Source organism: Polyergus mexicanus, unplaced genomic scaffold, assembly GCF_030449975.1.
Source record: "Polyergus mexicanus isolate NDT 795.1 unplaced genomic scaffold, iyPolMexi1.0 SCAF_11, whole genome shotgun sequence".
NCBI classification, from domain to species: Eukaryota; Metazoa; Arthropoda; class Insecta; order Hymenoptera; family Formicidae; genus Polyergus; species Polyergus mexicanus.
The window spans coordinates 4,282,522-4,297,392 of record NW_027223331.1 but is presented as its reverse complement, the minus strand read 5'-3'; the positions used below and the strand labels follow the sequence as shown (position 1 = coordinate 4,297,392).

Below are 14,871 nucleotides of genomic sequence, written 5' to 3'. Positions count from 1 at the left end.
TGATAAATTGTATCGATACCGAATGCCTCGGCCATCATCTTTCGGCAATTGGATATACGCAGAAAGCGCATCTCTTCGGCGCATTTGACGGGGATGATTCTATTTATAACAAGAATTGGAGAAGACAAGATTTTGGGGCAAATTGAGGAATCGACAAGTGAAGGATGTAGGATAATATTGTATAATGCTGACATTAATACAATCATAAACAATACGTTCAATATTTGCCATTTTTTATGCGGAATGTCGTTTTTTTTTTCTTTTTTTCATTTTATCAATAAGCAGATGTCTGTACGAAAACATTGGAAATTCCGAGACGTTCGAGTTAAAAAATAATACGTGAATTTCTTGAGCGAAAATTGTGGCAAATGATCGATTAAATCGAATGAAAACGCGCGCGGGACAGTGCGTTTGTTATCGATGCGAATGCTAAAATTGTACCTGGCAGATCGCACGATTAATAGATCGATTTGTAATGTTATCCCGTCTGTTCCTGCTATCAATTCTCATTTAGCTTCATCATGCTCTCAATTAAACGCGGCAAAAGCGAAAAGCCGTCGACTCGTGAAAGCGCTCGCTGTCCGCTCGTTATTGTTCGTCGTGCCCACGTGATAGCGCAGATTAACGTTTCCATGCATGCATTTCCGATAATTGATTTGTTGTTTTATGTGTTTTTGTTATATATTATATAATTTTCCATATACGTGCTCTTAAATCAAACAAATATAAACTAACGTACATATATACAATATAAAATTTAGGAGCATTTTGATATGCCAGAAAATAAAATATAATAATTCTGCATTAACTGATTAGGTATATTTTAATATTTTATAAAAGTGAAATTATTATTTTAATAATATATAAATATTACTTTATGTACACACCACAATGACAATGAGTAGAGATCATAAAATATATACATTATATGCAGAAGATCTATTTATATTTGTGACGGATATTCAGACACACATATATATTTTGCATAATGTGAAAATAATATTTTTTTTTTTTTTTTTTAAATATAGTTTCCTTGAAATGAAATGAAAATACAATTATATGAATAAATAATACAAATATCTAAATACAATTTTGTATTTATTTTGCGTATAAAAATTCGAAATTTTCGACAAATTTTGCACAATATTATTAGCGTTAATTGTCAATCTTTTCGAGATTCACATGCTGCTAAATGTTTAAAAGTATCGGAATGTCCCACTTGTAGAAACGTCTTTAAATTGTCTTGTTAAAAAATCATAAACTTGTGCATCTACACTCGGCAGTTTTAATTGAATTTTTGAAATGATATTTAAAAGAAGATATATTTCTTCTTTTATACCTACACGTGCAGCATTTATACTTTACGTCATGTACACTTTTTTTTGATAAGTATACCTCATCGAAAGCGATCGACCTCGATACTTCAAAAAAACTTTTATTAATTTCTTCGCAATCAAGTATATAAGCAATATGTTAGAAATCAATAAAAAATTATAAATAAAAACAAGATACAATATTTATATTTAAATAAAATATAAATTGAACATATAAAAACAAAATAAAAAAATTAATGTAGATAAAAATAAATCAATATTTTTAATACGATATTTTTCAATAAGATATTTTTTATGAGAAATAGTGTAGCTTTTTTGCTTGTTTTCAGATAAAATCTATATTTTATGCGATGTAGAATATTGTTTGTTTATGTTTTTCGCGTAATCGCGCCGTGGCAAGAACGAACGAAATTACGGGGAAGCTTCGTAAAGTAAATGCGACGGGAATCGCTCTCGGAAGATTATACACGTGAACGATGCGGAATGGAAGGTATCGGCGAGCATCGATCATTCGTCAATTGTGATCAATCGCTCGGAATGACGCGCATCGGCATCGGTATATTGTAACCTTCTGTGTGCAAAAAAAATTGCGATAGCATCAGTAGAGATATTGACGGATTGACTAGGCGAGGACGGGGGATATAGCTACGGTATTACGGCCAATTTAATTACCGTGCGTCCTCCCGCGTCCGATTCGTAGAATCTCGCTCGATTGGAAAGAGCTATTATCGATATATCCCTCTTAATCGTCCGGAGAAGGAGAATTTTTGCCGAAATTTTCGCGAGAGCGTGAAATTATTTAAAAATCATTCCCCCGATCTCGCGGAATCCCGATTTTTCCGTCTCTTTCGCGCATCGAATTTTCATCGGCGAATTCGCTCTCAAGGATTTTCTATTGATTTTCCATGATATTCCGCGTACGATTTCGAGTTACACGTAAGTCAATGACGATTCCGTGACGATTTTTGGACGTTGAATTGCTCACGCTCTCCGTGTTTGTCGATACTCCGCCGATATTTACGTAAGACCGGTGCGCTATTTGCAAAGTCATCTGGCTATGGGAGATTACTAACATCGTAATTGAAATATCGCGTTTACTTCTCGATCTCGCTAACGATTCCTTCCTGGTGCAAAGAGAATAAATGGAAAATTTGCTTAACGATTTTCGAGCTCGCGAAAATAGGAGATTCAAAAGTGCGTTGAAAATGGTGAACCTTGACGGAGAGGGGAAAGAGAGAGAAAAACCTTTGTCGCAGGCAGATTACAAGAAAAATCTCAAAAGGCAGGGTGGGCTTATCAACCGGCTGAATACAGAGTGTTTGGAGACTGAAGTTAATATTGTACTTTGACAAGGAAATGCAAATTCCGGCTAATCCTTTTCTAACATGCTTTACACAGACGAATGTATTGTGCTTTTTTTACTACGAACATTAGGATAGTAGAGGAAAGATTAGAGAGAATAAGAAAGAGAGAGAGAGAGAGAGAGAAAAGTAAAATAGAATAAGCAAAAGTGGAAAAGAGAAAAAGGGCGTTAAAGCGAAATTGGATAGAGCAACTTTTTGCGGCGGCTTTGTCGAGAGATAATAAAACTCAACGACAGAGATAGAAAGCGAGAGAATAAAATAAGCTGCGATCGAAGTGTATAGATCCTGAGAAATTGTACGATATATAATTTTTCGTTGAGTTTTTATCGCGATCATTGAACTTTTGTACCATTCGCTTGCATTTTGTTGACCGTAATGTCATCATTGTATAATATGTAATTTTGTAAGATCAATGAATTCGCGATAATCTTTGAAATAGTATAAAATTCTATGTATCGCAAAATAGAAAAAAAAAACAAAACAATATTATAGATATATATAAAATAATATGTAAAATTTTATTCAGTTTCTTCAGATTTTTATACGATACATATTAACTCACACATTTTATAAATCGTTTGCGTGGATTATCTTCTCGTCATTGAATTTTATTGTAGATTTTTTTTTTTTTTTAATGAGCATCGATTTTCCGCATCATCGATTTCCACAAAGCTTGATGAGGCGTTAAATGAACTATTCCATTCTTCACTTAATTAAAGGTAAATATTTTCCCGCAACGTTGGATTCGTTCTTCCGTAACATCGCGATAGTAATATGCACATCAACGAACTTGAAGGCATGAAGAGAAATGTTGTTTTAGACACACCCTCTTCTCTCCGTTATGGAATAATTCCTTTTAATAAATCACGGAAATACCATTTATTCGATTGCAGCATCTGGTCGCATCGGACACGAGAGAGAGAGAGATAGAGAGATATTTCTAAAGTTTCAATAACTTTCCTGGAATAGAAATCATTTATTCTAAGTTTCACTATAAATTGAGGATGCATCGCAATCTAATATAATTAATCTTCTTTTAGTCTCCCCTTTCCTCTTCCACCTGTATTAATAAAATAATCTATATTAATAACCTAAGCTTAAATATTGCGGGAAACTGAATACAAGAAGTTGGAAGAATGTATCTTCGTAGAATCGCGAGAAACCCGAGCGTAGATCGATCTTTCTTTTCGTAAATGCTTTTAACAAAGGAATTTGCGCGAACTTGATCGATGCGCCCGCTTGTTTGTGCGCAAATACGGTAGATATACGCGTGTTTACCGTTGACATGGATATGCGTCAGGATTCTCGACAGGACGGAAAAATTGAGCCTGGTATTTTTTATACACGAGAACGAGAGAAAGAGAGAGAGAGAGAGAGAGCTTTATTAAATACAATAGTAATAATGTTAATCTCAGCGGAATATTTTCCTTTGATAAACAATTGTCTTGTTGTTAATCAAAGTTGTTTAAGAACAATCATTTGTGTCGTCAAACGACACAGTCTTAGACGAGTGTATTAAGCGGATAATAAAAAATTAAAATTAATTATAACAAGAAGAACTCCGCTGAATATAAATGAAATTTAATTTAAATACAATTTAATTTAAACTAATTATACACAACGAGATAGGGAAGGAAAAAAAGATAAGGGAAAAATCTTGTAATAAAACTTCTCGCTAAATATAATTGTATTGATCTGGGAGATGAAATAAATCGCTTCGAGAATTAAGAAAGGAGCCGAAAGTTTCTCCCGTCATAATGTTGCTGCGCTCATCTCGTCGTTAGGGGAGAATGTTTTCGCTAGACAGACAAAAGTTTCACAGGCGCAGCCGACGATGTACACGTCGTCCACTTGCGCCACACATAAGCGCCTACACTTACGCGACAAGTGCTTAAGCAAGGATTTAGCGCCCGCGGCGAGAGCGCTGTTGAAACTTCGCACTTTACGAACGTTTACAGCTCACCCTTCTATTGTACTTTGCGTTAATAATAACGAAGTGGAACGGGTCTCTAAAAATTTCAGCTTTACGAGCGTCATCGGGCCGCGAGTAGATCTCTTACGCGCGAAACAAGTTCTACGTTTAAAATTACAGCATCATTTTTTCGCAATTATGCTACATTTACAACGATAAGTATCGTTGCACTGCAGCCGGAAATAATATTTCTTGTCGTGAAATTCATTTATATATATTTCGATAATTAAGTAACTTGTGGCTATATAAGAAATACTCTAATATATATATATTTTATTTTATATTATATTCAATATATATCGTATTATAAAATATAAAATATATATATACAATATATTTTAGAGCAATATTTATATTTGCAAATATTGTGAAATTTGCATGAGCGCGTGTTACTTGTTAAAGATCAAATTTTTGATGCCTTATTAAATAGTCATGTTAATCATGCGTGTCGCGAAATAGTAACTGCGAGAGGAGACTAATCCGCGATCAGATCGCCGGTGTTTTATCGCAGGAATTTGCAATTGTATCTGTAAATTGGATTTTGGTTTTATTGCTCCATAGGGCAAGCTCCATAAGCGCGAGATGGACGTTCGATGGCTTGTCCCTCCATCGTATCTCTCGCCTCGACGCGCAACAGATCCATTTATATTGTTCAAATTTCCCGTATTCGTTTTATTGCGCGATCAGTCAAATGGCGGAGTCGAACGGGATGTTGACAATGGCTCTCTCTCTCTCTCTCTCTCTCTCTCTCTCTCTCTCTCTGTTGTACGTCGATTGACTATTACTAAATATACATATTTGATATTTATTATAGTTATAGGATTATATTTATTTTTGAGTAATGACTAATGTAATAAATGTGAGAAATTTTTATAATAATTATAAATTTTATTTTAAACAAGATGAAGAACTGTTTGGGAAATGTTCGGATTAATTTACAATTCACGAATCGTTTTTATTTTTACATATATTGTACATTCTTAAACAATACACGCTTCGAATTTTGTGGCGCTTTCTTTGATTCCAGGGATATGCGATTTTGAAGTTTCACAGCTTCAATGCTTTTTCTCAGGTATTATAAAGTAACATTAGGAAAAGTAAAGTTTGTGTGTACATTGTATTTGTTGTAGAGCAGACGAGAAAGTTGTTTGTTTACATTTACGGGATAGGTAGAGGGTACATGGATATTTGATCAATAACGCGTTTCACCTTAGTCCGTTGTCGACCGCGGAAGGGAACGGGATGTCTTCCGGCACGAATATCCACGCTTGAACTCTATTATCGATGACACGATCGCGCGTTCAAGAATCTCGAAATTTCAACACCAATCGAACGGGATGATTCTGAATCGCTTTATTATGCGCGTGTTGGTGCCCAGATGGCAGGTGTTAAATTCAATCGCGCGTAGGGAACACGCGGGATCGATCATGATATTGCTGCGCGCGTGACACGCGCGGGTCTACGCGCAAACGATATATATATGAAAAAAGTTTCTTTTTATTTGCCTTTAGCGCACGTTATAAAATTCGATTAAGCGATACGCGCGTACGCGCTATGAGCGATGCGTTTGCGAAATGTCCTTTCGCCGGCAATATTTGCGTTACGAGAGTATCGAAAGTGCGTCACGAGCTTTGATAATTCTCCTCCACACATTCATTACGAAATTTCAAATCCGCTAAAGTAATCCTCTACAAGTATAGATTCTTGAAATGTAGATTGGTTGGTAAGTATATATATTCGACACGACGACGGTTCGACGGGAGTAATCTTCCCTAGGATCTCGCTCTATTTTTTGAATATTCTATACGCTCCGACATGACTCGAGGACCGATCTTCTCGTCGCCCGCTCTCGGTGCTATGTATCTTCGAAACGAGATCACGTATGCCTAGGCAGACTATTTTCTCGAATCTCTTCCATCAAGTGGGATCACCGTACGGCACTTTCCTTGCCAAGCTCTCTCTCTCTCTCTCTTATAGTCTTAGACTTGCCTACCTTATAGCGCTCTAAACGTAATACGGACATTTCTAGCCAGCCCGGTACACTGAGTAAGCCATTGTCGCGAGCTATGATACTTATTACTCTCTACGAAGCTATTTTCGTCAAATTCTTTTTTACGGGCCGTCCAGTATTTTATGACACTGCGATAACTAATTCTCATAACTACATTATCCTAAAAATGACGAGAGCAACGATCGCTATATCTTGTTGTGATTATAAGCTGCGATTATTTTTGAATCTGTCCGCGAGATGTTTCTGCATCTTTAGAAGTCACTTGATATCTATCCAGAAGATATGATACACATACTACTTCTATATATTTTTTTTTATCATACAGAGGAGGGCAAAATAGAAATCGAAATTTGAAATAGAATATGTATATATATATATATATATATATATATATATATATATACGTGTAAGGAATATATTTCTCCAATTAGATTGGGAATGGTTAAAAATTGATTAATAACTTAATAAATTAATATTGAAATATTTATTATTAGTTAATTTTGCGAGTCAGAAATAAATATATTAAATGTATATTTTTCCGTTAGAGACATCGAGTAATCAATAGAAATAATTATTTCTCTCATTATACGAGCAGTTAAATATTTGAAGAAAATGATATTTTCACGATATAAATCACACGTTAAATAACGATGATCACTGAAATAAATGTGTATATTTATATGTATTATGTTATGTCATACTTCTTAAATTATTATTATTATTTTTTTTTTTTTAAGTAATATTTGAAATAAAAGTTTGAAATTTTTAAATAAGACTTTCTGATAATTCTCTTAAAATTGCTATTTTAATTAATATTTTCCATTTTTGTGTTTCAAATATTTTAAATATATTTGCATCTATTATTTTATCACGGAAAACAAAATTTTCAAATATTATTTTATTTAAGAAAAATACGTAAATTATATTTAAATGTAATTATTTTTAATAATTTGTTGTGCGAAATACAATAATGTTCATTACCGCATATAAATATTAGAAACATTTAATATTGGATCATATCTTTTATTAAATTAAATTTTCATCTACATTTGATATTCAATGGTTCTTATTGTGACGAAAAGTTGAGATAAAAAAAATTTTCTTTTTGTTCAATTATAAGAAATTTCTTTATATTTCTATATTTTATTATATCATATTTTTGTATTTTATGCCAATTACATGAAATTTTGTCATGCAAACTGAATTACAATGTCAAAGCTAAGCCGGTATACTACGTGATCGTTTGTTATCCTGGAAGCTTACCTCATATTTCCATCATGCGTACGCGATTGGTAATACGTAATGGTTACCCAATCGTACGCGTATCATCCTTTACGGTGGGTATGCCATGCAATAACATACGTCGTCATGTTAATGCATGAAAACAGGATTGATACGTCTCTCGATATACTGTTATAAAGCGTTTCGACATTCGCGAGCGAAACAAGTTTGCTGCGGCGACTACAAACTCTGCGTTCTCCATTAAATCAAAGTGAAACATTCGTCTAAATAGAAACTTTGCATCCCCGCTTATAATGGCTCCGCCGCTTTTTTATTCCTTTTTTCCCATTTTTTTTTTTTCAAAAAATGAAAAAGGGAGATAGCAAGAAGATTGAAGATTATTCGTCGAAACATCGCGAATGAACTTTTGTCGAGAGTCGTCTTTTCCTCTTTGCTCTCATTGTTGGCTTATCGAGTAAAATTACATGACGTAACCGCGACGGATCTTCCGTGTATGTGTATGTTAGATTGAAAAGTGCGCGTTTCCTACGCAAGTAAGAGTGCTAAGCTTCAGTTAAAAAATTCTCAGAGAAGATAACAAGCAACACCTGCGTTTTTATATATTACATGTTCTATAAAGAGATACGTAGTTTTATGAAAGAGAAAAAGAGAGAAGAAATAGCAAGGATATACTTTGCTTACGATGCTACACGTTGTAAACGCAAGTGATAGTGTTTAAACGGTATACGAAATACCCTATGTAATAGTATAATTTAAGAACGTTGTGATATAAAAATAATAATTCTGGAATTTAACTGGTTATATAGTATTTCGATGCACAGATTGAGATACGGATAGAGAGATATATATTATACTTGGAGCTTTATTTTATATTGGGTTGAACGGAAAATTCGTGCCGTTTTTTCGATCTTCATCTCTTAGTGAAAAAACGGAACGAACTTGTTCCCGTTCAACCCAATATATTCAAAAAAGAATGGAGGATTATATAAATAAAAGAAATTTATTTGAAAGTAAATTTGCTTGATATTTTTGAAAATAAATTAGAGAATCTGGATACCCATCTCAGAAAAATTTGGCACATTTCGTGCAATATATTGAAATAGTAAGATATTTTTTTGAAAACTAAGCTCTTGAAAAATAAAAGTGCTATTATATAAATAAATATAAAGTTACATAAATAAAATACTTGCATGGAAAATCCACTTCTTTTGTATCCGTCACATTCTTTTCGTTCTTTTGTGAAACCATTTTTGACATTCATCATAAAATTATACTGAATTCATTCATTTGTTCATTTTTTGCACATTGTCATAATAAAAACATTTCACAATAGTAGTCAGCATTTTTAAGATAGTAGTTTTCACAATATTGCAAAGTCATAAAAGAGTGTCGACATTTTTCTTTCACGTATGTCGAAATATTTTTAAACTCTACGTTACACAGTAAAAATTATTAAAATTCGATCGTTTCATAAAATCTTTGGATTGATTTTTACAGTTGATATTCTGTATGCGTTCCATTTTTCGGATTCATTAGTGATTTGATAAAAAACTTCAACTAATTATTTTTACTTTGTGACATGTGTGTATACACGTAACTTTTCACACTTGGCTTTTTTCTCACAAGTAGAAAAACTTGGAAAAAATTGAGTATATAGCAACATTTTAACGCGAATTGCCAATCACGCGGAAAGCGTAGCATCTCGACCAGAGCTTCTACTATGGCGATGAAAAGTTTTGCGCTCGAGATTTTCTCGAAATGTGTGACTAGGTGTACAGGCCGGAAATGTGTGGTCGGAAATGCACATTCTCGCATTGTATACTCATGCATTTCGTATCTGGTCTCGCTTAAGGGCACAAAGGTAGTGTCCGGTTTCCATCGGCCGCGTCAATAATGCTTTGTGTCATCAAATCCAACCCTCGCCACACACTGGGCTCGTTTATTTCGAATAGTCACATTTTTGGCCAAATGGAGTCGACGGGCTTTGCTTTTCAATACGAAGCACGCTTCCGCTCTCTGTTTATTTCGTTTTTGAGAAACGTACATACGTGCGACATTTTATCGCGTTTGTAGTATGTGTACTTTAAGAAATTCTTACTTTCGAAAAGATAACACCGTACATTAGATCCCGGAATAAACAATCTTTATACTTGATTTCTTTGTCCTAGTGAATTCATATATTCACAAAACTCATATTTTCTCTTGAAAATGAGCAATTTAATCGCGTTCAACTCGCATATATAGCTGACGTCAACAATCGACATGAATATTTTATTCTTTCTCGCCTGTTGTATGCGCGAGATCGTCGAGTAAGCGGTTGATTAAAAATACATGCGAGCCCTTTAATTGCCTCTACTTTTCAAAGACATCTTCTGGATTATAAAAGGAACAGAGTATACTGAAATACCGCGAAGAAAATGAAACGCGAAAATGAACATGGATGATAAACGAGATTTTTCTCTCATTTCTATATAAACATTTTATTTATATCGAAAACAATCTTTATAATTAAATTAAATGAAACAATAATTTTTTTTAAGTTTTTCTTATTTTAAAGTAGGATATACGAAAACTAAAAATAATTACAGATTTAATCCTTTGAGAATTAAAATGATCGGTAATCTTTAGAAATGAAAAAGTTGTCTTCTATGTGTGCGCGCGTCCCTAAGATTGCCATGCTCCATTTATAAAGCGCATTAAACTTACTCTTCATCTAAATAGTATATCAGAGAGCGATGTTTGTGTAACGATGCACTTTTCCAGGTTTCATTCGTATTTTCTCACAGAGTGCAACGATAATTTTCGTAGATGGTACGTAGATGGTTCCTGCGACGAGGAGATTCTGTTACGTGAGATGCGTTGCAAAGAGCGTAGTTACGTTTACGCTTAAAACGTACTTAAGCTTCTTTAATTGCAAACCGTAAATTGCAGTTTGAGTTTTGCATTACGCGAGAAAATAAAATTTTAAAAGCCCGTCATAAAATATCCCGTCTTTTTGCTTTTTACTTTTTCTTCTTCTTATTTACCGTTGTTGTTTCTTCGAATTCTTATAGAATTTGGGTAAATCTGTATATTAGAAATAGAATTTTCTCATCTTATCAATCCTTTATTCAAAAACAGACTATTACAATAACATAAGAAATTTTCAAGTATTTTTAAATTTCAAATACTATATAAAAGTGACGAAAATTACTCAAATGGTGGAAAAGGTTAATTTCATTTATCAAAGCATCCTTCTTTTATATTTTACTCTAATATTATCTCAAATCTGCTTCTTTAAGTAAAGATTCTTACGGTAAAAATTACGAGAGAGAGAGAGAGAGAGAGAAATTAGCGTTAAGTGAGAATTATTAGATGCGTGATAAGCGGAGGTTTAAAAAAGAATCTTGCTATGTTTAGTCTCTCTTTGTTTAATATTTCACCAACTACGCAGCGAATTTTTTGCTGGTTTCATAATAGATACAGGAGTGATTTTTTTTACATTTATTTATGTTATATTTGCTCATTTCAAAGAGCTGCAGAATTTAATAACGCTTATTCAAATAATGCTGGGCCAGCGTGCGGACGGATGGGGTGGGTGTTGGTAAAAGTTTCGCGCGAAGGATTGTCGTATACTTTTTTGATTAAAAAAGAAAGAAACCTATTTTGCTCTATAATAAACACGAAGGCAACATTTCGAACTTTATTAACGTTGTTTTAAACTCGGTGAAAGATGCCGCGCGGGGAGCACATCGTTAATGAGACTTCTCGTCAGCGAGCTATTTTATACTTATGAATCCTTCGTTCTAAACTAATCTGCCTACGGAAATTTTGGCACTTTTTTTTCTTTTTTATCTGTATAATTAAAACGAGACAGAATCATCAATTGAATTTTTTTTTTATTTATGCCTTTTACCTATCGTTCCAATTAACTATCCTGCGAGAAACGAAAAATACAAGAGTACAAAACTGGAAACAAATTGAATTTAATACCCGGAGCGTTCGTTGCGATAAGATTTGAACGCGAGATGAAAATCGTGTATTCGTCTTTATTACTCCATCGCATCCGTATTCGGTGTTCGGTGTACCTATCCATCGCATTATCAGCATCCTGTCGGAATTGATGCTAATACTGTTCCGGTGGAGAGTATACATATGCGCACGCCGTCCCCCCTTATCGTCGTCGTTGTCGACGTCGTCGTCTTCGTGCGCTGTAATTGCGTTCGCATATTTGCCTTCGGTAACGCAATCAGCTTCTCTACGATCCGACAATTCATACGTATTATTGTATGTATAGCGGATGAATCGCGGATGTTTAAGTCGTGTCGTATCGCTTGGCAGGAAATTGCATTTTGTTTCTGCCATCCGCGCAGTGTAATTTTGGCAGGGTCTCAATTTTCGTTTGGGCGCGGAAACACACGATTCGCCCACGTACCACACCCACGCTAATTGCCACGTTTCCATCAACGCAAATAAACGTTGGCGACCATATATTCGCGTCATTACATATTGATAAAGATATACCGAGAATTTTCATTAACGCGCAGTAATAGAATATCACTGGTTTGTTTGCGTGGCGCAAAATCGCCAAACGGATGGTTAACCGATGATAGACGACGAGAGACGGCATTCTCTTTTGCAATTTTCTAAGACTCCTAAAGTAATATAGTCGTATAATTTTATTCCCTTTCTCTCTTTTAATTTCTTTTCTCTCTTTGTCCCCGCGCGAGCAAAAGTATTAGCGCGAGAACGTAACCCTTTATCGGAATTTCAATTTGTCTCCGACGAGTCTGCTCTCGGGGGATCGTTGAAGCGGAATTGATTCGATTATTAAAGTCTATACAAGTCTATACTGGAGAGTAGCAAGAAAATTAAATTGGAGTTTTAATTGCAACGGTAGGTTTTTTTTTTTTTTTTTTCTAAGGGGCTTAGTTTCCGTTGGCACGGGGGGGGGGGAGGGGGGGGGCAGGATTCTCTTTAGTAAAAAAGGAGTCTCGCACTCGCGCGCACACACGATTGAGCGATATTTCGGGTAGCGAATTATCTGCACGCGTGTTACAGATAATTGCGCTTTGATCTTTAGCCTCGCGTTAAAAGTATATCGAGCTTTCCATTATTTTACGTATGATACTTTTTATCGAGCTCAATTCGTCCTTTAAACTCTTTATTGAATTAAAATTCTCCTTCTCCGTTATCAAAATAATGAAAGAATTTTTCATCTCTATTGACACAAATATAGAGGAAAATAATTTAGAGGATGATATCATCTCGACATGTTAATATGAAAATAATATAATTAAATGGTTAGAATTTTAATGTTTCAAATTGAAATATATATTCTCTTCAATCTTTATTTGATATTATATACAAAAGGATGAAAAAAATCGAGTAAAACGTGAACATTGAAAAGTAAATTTGCTCGATAATCATATATAATATTCTCTTATTACAAAGATGTAGACAATTTGGGGGTGATTAAAAGTGGACATTTTATATTTATGATGCTAAATTAAATATATTTCTTAAAATATGTGCGAAAAATAAAACTATAATTATACGTAAATGAGAAAAACTTCTGCACGCAGCATTAGAATTGTCACATAATTTTATTAAAATTACTTTTGAAATTTTTTCATCCAATTTTGTACATTTTCACCATAATGAAAATGTCCCGCAATAACCATTTGCGTTCTTGATATTCCAGCTTTCGGAATGTTAAAGCAAATTATAAAAGCATCGAGATTTCCCGCATGTCGAAACGATCTTCAATTATTTTTAATGCTAATTAAATAAAAGCTAAATTTCTTCATCGCGAGAAAATATTTCGTTTTTGTCGTCGCGTATATAAATCAGGGGCTAATGAGTTAAAAGCGGTCAATTAGTCTAAAGCGGCTCCTGCATGAGATGAAACACAAAATTACTTGCGCAAATGGGGCGGTCGCCTCTCGAGTCGAGCGAACCTCTAGTTAAGTCAATCATTATTATCTGTGTATATTATTCGTACGCTATACAGTTATATTCATATAGGTGTCTCTTAATGACACCGGAACGTCGCTTAAAGGCTATCGGTTTCCTCGAGGATAACACGATTAGCCGCGCAGTTAACTTGCGTGAAGCTACTGTCCTCTAAAATACGATCAAATGCGTTGTTTGTGTAAAGTAATCTATGCATAATGTGATCCAAGTTGATACATAATCTCGCTTAAACTGCTCACGTCACCGTCGTGTCGTTCAGCTTGTCTGACAATTCTAAAGTCCTATCGCGTTGTTAAAGCTCTTCATAGATGCGAAGTTGAAATGGAGAGTGCTTCGAAGTTCTCCCCTCAAGTTTTCATGAAAACCCTTAGGAAGTACAAAAACGATTTGTCGAGGATACGTACGAAAGAAGCTCGAATTTGATTCGGGATAGAACGAAAATTTTCAATGCGAAAATTTTTAATTTATTAATATTTTTATATTCATCTTTTGAAAATGAATTTTTATGGATGTCTACGTCCGTGTATCGCGAATAATATTTTTTCCAAGTTGAAGAGACGAATTTTTTAACTTAAAACAAGTATTATCTATAATACACAGGAAAGCTTTCGTGTTTGACGCGGATAATGTTCTACGTTAAATTGCAGTCTTACAATTAATTTCAAGTTGATCCTAATCTAGGAAGAAATGTATCGTATGTACTAATGTTGCGATAGAGACTTTGTCTACTCTCTGTTTAATTCGATAACATTTATCTCGAAATAATAATTGGCATCTTGCCGCGCTTGCCGTACACCGCCCTTTCCCTGGCGATGTCTTGCTCGCGTTCTAAATGACAACGCCGTGTACACATCATCGAACCATCCGCATCCTCGTGGAATAGCATACCGCGTGCCATTATTGGATGCACCATTATGTATATTGTGCCCATTACAAACCTATAGTGCATACACACACACACACACACACACACATAAATTTCAGTACGACATT

General features: G+C 34.4%; 2 protein-coding genes across 4 annotated transcripts in view; both read right to left on the bottom strand.

Annotated features, from left to right (window-relative positions):
- Prx6a (Peroxiredoxin 6a) overlaps nt 1-12,326 on the bottom strand; it is a 111,814-nt gene extending 99,488 nt beyond the window's left edge. The window contains exon 1 of the mRNA XM_070304599.1: nt 12,323-12,326. The gene's annotated coding sequence lies outside the window, so the exon portion shown is untranslated. The remainder of the gene's footprint in view (nt 1-12,322) is intronic.
- The window catches only part of 5-ht7 (5-hydroxytryptamine receptor 7), a 103,622-nt gene that overhangs the window by 68,099 nt on the left and 20,652 nt on the right, over nt 1-14,871 (bottom strand). The gene's annotated exons all lie outside the window — the stretch shown is intronic.